We start from the raw sequence: 8,152 nt of genomic DNA on the forward strand, positions 1-8,152 counted from the left end.
AAGAGGTTTTTCCCTGCCTGAGCTAAAGATATATTTTGAGGCTGTGGCCTTCTGCTGGATTAAAGACTGGATTCATCTAGAAAATGAAGATATTTTGGATTTAGAGGGATTGGACAATAGGTTTGGTTGGCATCCATATCTTTGGTATGACAAAATAAAGGCCCATAGTAGTTTTAAGAATCATATAATTAGGAAGGCACTATACAATGTGTGGATTAGATATCAGGACCTTTTGGTAAGAAAAACACCCAAAAGGATCTCACCAATGGAAGCGCAGGCACAAAAAAAGGCACTGTTATGCAGTGGTTTCGCTCCTTCCTCCTGGCCTGGGTTCAGAAAATGGTGGTGGGGGATGAGTGTTCAGACCCCTGGGCCCTCACTTGTGGGGTGCCTCAGGGTTCCGTCCTCTCCCCCATGCTTTTTAACATCTATATGAAGCCGCTGGGAGAGATCATCAGGGGGTTTGGACTGGGTGTCCATCAATATGCAGATGATACCCAGCTCTACCTCTCTTTCAAATCAGAACCAGTGAAGGCGGTGAAGGTCCCGTGTGAGTGCCTGGAGGCAGTTGGAGGATGGATGGTGGCTAATGGATTGAGGTTGAATCCTGACAAGACAGAAGTACTGTTTTGGGGGGACAGGGGGTGGTGGTGTGGAGGACTCCCTGGTCCTGAATAGGGTAACTGTGCCCCCTGAAGGACCAGGTGCGCAGCCTGGGAGTCATTTTGGACTCACAGCTGTCCATGGAGGCGCAGGTCAATTCTCTATCCAGGGCAGCTGTCTACCAACTCCACCTGGTACGCAGGCTGAGACCCTACCTGCCCGCGGACTGTCTCGCCAGAGTGGTGCGTGCTCTGGTTATATCCCACTTGGACTACTGCAATGCGCTCTACGTGGGGCTACCTTTGAAGGTGACTCGGAAACTACAACTAATCCAGAATGCGGCAGCTAGACTGGTGACTGGGGGCGGCCGCCGAGACCACATAACACCGGTCTTGAAAGACCTACATTGGCTCCCAGGACGTTTCCGAGCACAATTCAAAGTGCTGGTGTTGACCTTTAAAGCCCTAAATGGCCTCGGCCCAGTATACCTGAAGGAACGTCTCCACCCCCATCGTTCTGCCCGGACGCTGAGGTCCAGCGCCGAGGGCCTTCTGACGGTTCCCTCATTGCGAGAAGCAAAGCTACAGGGTACCAGGCAGAAGGCCTTCTCGGGAGTGGCGCCCGCCCTGTGGAACGCCCTCCCATCAGATGTCAAAGCGATAAATAACTACCTGACATTCAGAAGACATCTTAAGGCAGCCCTGTTCAGGGAAGTTTTTAATCTGTGATATTTTAGTGTATTTTTGGTTTCTATGGAAGCCGCCCAGAGTGGCTGGGGAAACCCAGCCAGATAGACGGGGTACAAATAATAAATTATTATTATTATTATTATTATTATTATTATTATTATTATTATTGAAAATAAGTGGTTGAGATATTCAGATTTATTGGTTGAAGATGGGGAGGGATTTAAGTTAAAATCATTTGAACAAATCAAAGACAAGGTAAACTGGCTTCAATACTACCAAATTAATGAACTATTTAAGATTGACAAGAAAAAAGGTTTTGCAACTGAAAAAACCAAATTGGAAACGAAGTTGTTAGATACTAATGTTAAAAACATATCTAAGGTGTATAGTTTGTTATTGGAGTGGCATACAAAAGATGAGCAAGTAAAATCGGTTATGCTTGATTGGGCACAAGATGTGGGACGTAATATAATGTTGGAGGATTGGGGTAGACTTTGGAAGAAAGGGGTTAAGTTTACTGCATGTACAATGTTAAAGGAGAATGTAATGAAAATGATGTATAGATGGTACTTAACCCCTGTTAAATTGGCAAAGATCTACCACAATAATGATAAATTATGTTGGAAATGTAAATAAAAGGAAGGTACTTTTATCATATGTGGTGGACTTGTTCCAAGGTAGAAGACTTCTGGGGAAAAAAATTGTAATGAATTAAAAAAAATGATGAAACATACTTTTATGAAGAAACCAGAGGTCTTTCTCCTTGGAATAACAGGTGCTGAACTGCCCAAAAAAGATGTTTTATACTCTTTTTCTTTTTCTTTTTTATGCTTTTTCTTTATTATTGTCAATTTTTTATTTTGTTATGTTTATGTACTGAAAATAATAAATATTATTATATATATAACAAAGAAAAATTGCCACACACAGGGAGAACAAGGACATAGTTTGAGTTTCAAATAATAGCATTAAAAAATGAAGAGGGGGGGAATAATTAAAAAGGGAAAAAGAGCAAAAAAATTACCTCCCATTTGAATAACTTATAAAAAGATAAAAAAAAGAATAGTATTACTAAGAAGAAAAACAGTCAGTTAAAAATATTTTGCAGGTGTCCAAATAGAAAGAAATAGGCCTATCCATTTTCATTCATGTCAAAAAATGCTTCAATCTTTGTCTGAGAATAAGAGGGACTTAAAACAGAGATGTCAGTTTTGAGAGTAACAACATTGCCTTTAAGAAGGACGTTTTATCATTAGGAGCTGCTAGGTTCTCCTGATCATTAGGAGCTGCTAGGTTCCCCTTCATGGATCACTGCCTTGCTGTGGCGAAGGGGCTTGAAGAACTCAGAGAAGCTATGAACTATGCCGAGCAGGGCACCCAAGATGAACAGGTCATAGTGGAGAGTTTTGACCAAACGTGATCCACCTGGAGGAGGAACCGGCAAGCCACTCCAGTATCCCTGCCAAGAAAACTCCATGGACAAAGACAACAGGCATATAAAAGTTATGACGCTGGAAGATGAGCCCCTCAGGTCGGAAGGCGTCCAACATGCTACTGGGGAAGAGCGGAGGGCAAGTACAAGTAGATCCAGAGCTGATGAAGCGGCTGGGCCAAAGCCGAAAGGACACTCAGTTGCGGATATGCCTGGAAGCAAAAGGAAAGTCCAATGCTGTAAAGAAAAATATTGCATAGGAACCTGGAATGTAAGAACCATGAACCTGGGTAAGTTGGAGGTGGTCAAAAATGAGATGGCAAGAATAAATATTGACATCCTGGGCATCAGTGAACTAAAATGGACGTGAATGGGTGAATTCAGTTCAGATGACCATCATATCTACTACTGTGGGCAAGAAACCCGTAAAAGAAATGGAGTGGCCCTCATAGTCAACAAAAGAGTGGCGAAGGCTGTACTGGGATGCAATCTCAAAAATGATAGAATGATCTCGATACGAATCCAAGGCAGACCTTTTAACATCACAGTAATCCAAGTTTATGCACCAACTACTGGTGCTGAAGAAACTGAAATTGACCAATTCTATGAAGACTTACAACACCTTATAGAAGTGACACCAAAGAAGGATGTTCTTCTCATTATAGGGGATTGGAATGCTAAAGTAGGGAGTCCAGAGATAAAAGGAACAACTGGCAAGTTTGGCCTTGGAGATCAAAACGAAGCAGGGCAAAGGCTAATAGAGTTCTGTCAAGAGAACAAGCTGGTCATCACAAACACGCTTTTCCAACAACACAAGAGACGACTCTAGATAGATAGATAGATAGATAGATAGATAGATAGATAGATAGATTCTTTATTGTCATTACACAAGTGCAACATTGCACAAGTGCAACGAAATTGGATGCCATCCCTTAAAAAACAACAAAAGCAAAACAACAACAACAACCAAACAAACCACATTCCAGCCACACCCACACCCATCAAACTCCCAGGTCACACTATCGAGTTACAGCATTCAAAAAGGCCACAGCTCTTGGATAGAAACTATTTTTCAGTCTATTTGTCCTTGACTTGATGTTTCTATATCTCCTGCCAGAAGGCAGTAGTGCAAACAGACTGTATCCCGGGTGAGATGAATCCTGCAGGATGTTGTTTGCTTTCCTAAGACAACGGGAACCGTACAGTTCTTCCAAAGATGGGAGAGGATGACCAATAATCCTTTGGGCTGTGGTTATGACCTTCTGGAGCACCTTCTTCTCCCTAGCTGTACAACTGGAGAACCAAGCACAAATACAGTATGTGAGAATGCTCTCTATGGAGCCTCGGTAGAAGGACACCAGCAGTCTCTCACTCAGATTGTTCTTCTTTAAAAGTCTGAGGAAATAAATTCTCTGCTGGGCCTTCTTCACCAGAGCAGTGGTATTTGCGCTCCAAGTCATGCCCTGATCGATAGTCACTCCCAAAAACCTGAATTCCGCCACCCTCTCCACCCGTTCCCCGTTGATATACAAGGGCTGAATGTCCGCCTTTTTTTTCCTGTAATCCACCACCAATTCCTTGGTCTTAGCCGTATTAAGAGCCAGATTGTTCTCTCCACACCAAACACAGAGCCGCTCCACCTCGTCCCGATAGGCGGACTCATCCCCTCCTGAAATGAGCCCCACCACCGTAGTGTCATCAGCAAACTTGATGATTTTGTTGCTGGAATAGATGGCTGTACAGTCATACGTATAGAGAGTATAGAGCAGGGGACTCAACACACAACCCTGTGGTGAGCCGGTGTTAAGGCTAAGGGCTTTGGACATATGTGACCCTACTCTAACCCTCTGAGAACGTTCTGACAAAAAATCCAAAACCCAGAGACAGGTGGAGTTGGAGAGTCCAATCGCCTCTAGCTTGGACACCAGTCTATGGGGGAGGATAGTGTTAAAAGCAGAGCTAAAATCCACAAACAGCAGCCTCACATAACTCCCCGGCTGCTCCAGATGGGACATCACAAACACGCTTTTCCAACAACACAAGAGACGACTCTACACATGGACATCACCAGATGGGCAGCATCGAAATCAGATTGATTATATTCTCTGCAGCCAAAGATGGAGAAGTTCTATACAGTCAGCAAAAGCAAGACCTGGAGCTGACTGTGGCTCAGATCATCAGCTTCTTATAGCAAAATTCAAGCTTAAACTGAAGAAAGTAGGAAAAACCACTGGGCTGGTAAGATACAATCTAAGTCAAATCCCTTACAGTGGAAGTGAGGAACAGGTTTAAGGATTTAGATTTGGTGGGCAGAGTGCCTGAAGAACTATGGATGGAGGCTTGTAACATTATACAGGAGGCAGCAACGAAAACCATCCCAATGAAAAGGAAATGCAAGAAAGCAAAGTGGCTGTCCAATGAGGCCTTACAAATAGCGGGGGAGAGAAGGCAAGCAAAATGCGAGGGAGATGGTGAAAGATACAGGAAATTGAATGCAGATTTCCAAAGAATAGCAAGGAGAGACAAGAAGACCTTCTTAAACGAGCAATGCAAAGAAATAGAGGAAAGCAATAGAATAGGAAGAACCAGAGATCTGTTCAAGAAAATTGGAGATATGAAAGGAACATTTCGTACAAAGATTTCCATAATAAAGGACAAAGGTGGAAAGGACCTAACAGAAGCAGAAGACATCAAGAAGAGGTGGCAAGAATACACAGAGGAATTATACCAGAAAGAAATGGATGTCTTGTATACCCCAGGTAGTGTAGTTGCTGACCTTGAGCCAGACATCCTGGATAGTGAAGTCAAATGGGCCTTAGAAAGCACTGCAAATAACAAGGCCAGTGGAAGTGATGGTATTCCAGCTGAACTATTTAAAATTTTAAAAGATGATGCTGTTAAGGTGCTACACTCAATATGCCAGCAAGTTTGGAAAACTCAGCAGTGGCCAGAAGATTGGAGATCAGTCTACATCCCAATCCCAAAGAAGGGCAGTGCCAAAGAATGCTCCAACTACCGCACAATCGCACTCATTTCACACGCTAGCAAGGTTATGCTTAAAATTCTACAAGGAAGGCTCAAGCAGTATGTGGACCGAGAACTCCCAGAAGTGCAAGCTGGATTTAGAAGAGGCAGAGGAACCAGAGACCAAATTGCAAACATGCGCTGGATTATGGAGAAAGCTAGCGAGTTCCAGAAAGACATCTACTTCTGCTTCATTGACTATGCAAAAGCCTTTGACTGTGTCGACCACAGCAAACTATGGCAAGTTCTTAAAGAAATGGGAGTGCCAGATCACCTCATCTGTCTCCTGAGAAATCTCTATGTGGGACAAGAAGCTACAGTTAGAACTGGATATGGAACAACTGGTTGGTTCAAAATTGGGAAAGGAGTACGACAAGGCTGTATTTTGTCTCCCTGCTTATTTAATTTATATGCAGAATTCATCATGCGAAAGGCTGGGCTGGATGAATCCCTAGCCGGAATTAAGATTACCGGAAGAAATATCAACAACCTCAGATATGCAGATGACACAACCTTGATGGCAGAAAGTGAGGAGGAATTAAAGAACCTTTTAATGAGGGTGAAAGAGGAGAGCGCAAAATATGGTCTGAAGCTCAACATCAAAAAAACAAAGATCATGGCCACTGGTCCCATCACCTTCTGGCAAATAGAAGGGGAAGAAATGGAGGTAGTGAGAGATTTTACTTTCTTGGGCTCAATGATCACTGCAGATGGTGACAGCAGCCACGAAATTAAAAGACGCCTGCTTCTTGGGAGAAGGGCAATGACAGGCCTAGACAGCATCTTGAGAAGTAGAAAGGTTCGTATAGTTAAAGCTATGGTTTTCCCAGTAGTGATGTATGGAAGTGAGAGCTGGACCATAAAGAAGGCTGATCACAGACGAATTGATGCTTTTGAATTATGGTGCTGGAGGAGACTCTTGAGAGTCCCATGGACTGCAAGAAGATCAAACCTCTCCATACTGAAGGAAATCAACCCTGAGTGCTCACTGGAAGCACAGGTTGTAAAGCTGAGGCTCCAGTACTTTGGCCACCTCATGAGAAGAGAAGACTCCCTGGAGAAGACCCTGATGTTGGGAAAGATGGAGGGCACAAGGAGAAGGGGGCGACAGAGGACGAGATGGTTGGATAGTGTTTTCGAGGTTACCAGCATGAGTTTGACCAAACTGCGGGAGGCAGTGGAGGACAGAGGTGCCTGGCGTTCTCTGGTCCATGGGGTCACGAAGAGTCGGACATGACTAAACAACTAAATAACAACAACAACAGGTTCTCCTGAATCAGCTTTAGAAGTTGAACCTGATCCAATATCTCTTTAAGAACTTTAAGAGTAGAGGCTTCGCCTGCAATTGTCCCCCCCCCCCAAGGAGGCATCTCATTAAGGCAAGGCAAAATAAGCTAAGAACTCCTTTACCCATATATTATGATCAAAAAATGAAGTCTTCCAGAAATTATCCCACACCATGCTACTGCCACAGTAAGCTTGATAAGCTTCCTGTTTTTTTCAATGGATTTCTTTTGGGGGGAGATTAACACAGGTAGCTCTCTTGTTGATTAAATTAAGCTATGCCTTGGAATTGCAGCGAATTCACAGCTGCATTTCATCTTGTTTCCAGAGCCACCATGGGCATTTCTGGCACCCAGTTGCCATTGAAAGAATACAGCACGCAATGGCTGTTCACAGTTGCGTGCCTGTGAAGGTGGAATGCAAAATGCGAAGACGTTCCAATCTCTGGCACTTCCAGTTAGACCTCCTCACTAGAGACCTGCCCCTTTCCAACTCCTCACGCAGAATCACTTCCAGTGATTTTGCAACTCCCACACACCCCGAAACAAAGCAGACCTTAGGATCTGTGAGCAGGGTACAGTCCAGTAGTTCAGCACCATCCTCCTCCTCCATACACTTAGCCAATTCTCCTTTTGGCTTGGCAACAAATGCTGTAAAATTAATTACCGTATTTTTTGCTCTAGAAGACACTTTTTCCCTCCTAAAAAGTAATATGTGTGTGCATCTTATGGAGCGAATGCAGGCTGCGCAGCTATCCCAGAAGCCAGAACAGCAAGAGGGGTTACTGCTTTCAATGCGCAGCGATCCCTCTTGCTGTTCTGGCTTCTGAGATTCAGAATGGTTTTTTTTGTTTTCCTCCTCCAAAAACTAGGTGCGTCTTGTGGTCTGGTGCGTCTTATAGAGCGAAAAATATGGTATCTGGTCTGTTAAACTCCAAATCCCTTTTGCCTGCCCTGAATACCCTGCCTATCAATTAAATTGAGTAATCTGTTTTAGCATGATGAAAGAAGCATTTCTATCCCCATTAAACCTCTTGCCGTATCAGTCCTCAGCTACCTTTTGTTCTAAACTAAAAAAGCCACCTGGTAGTTTCGTTGGTTAGTGTGTGGTGCTGATAATG

Source organism: Podarcis melisellensis, assembly GCF_964234715.1.
Source record: "Podarcis melisellensis genome assembly, chromosome: 16".
In the NCBI taxonomy this organism is placed as follows: domain Eukaryota; kingdom Metazoa; phylum Chordata; class Lepidosauria; order Squamata; family Lacertidae; genus Podarcis; species Podarcis melisellensis.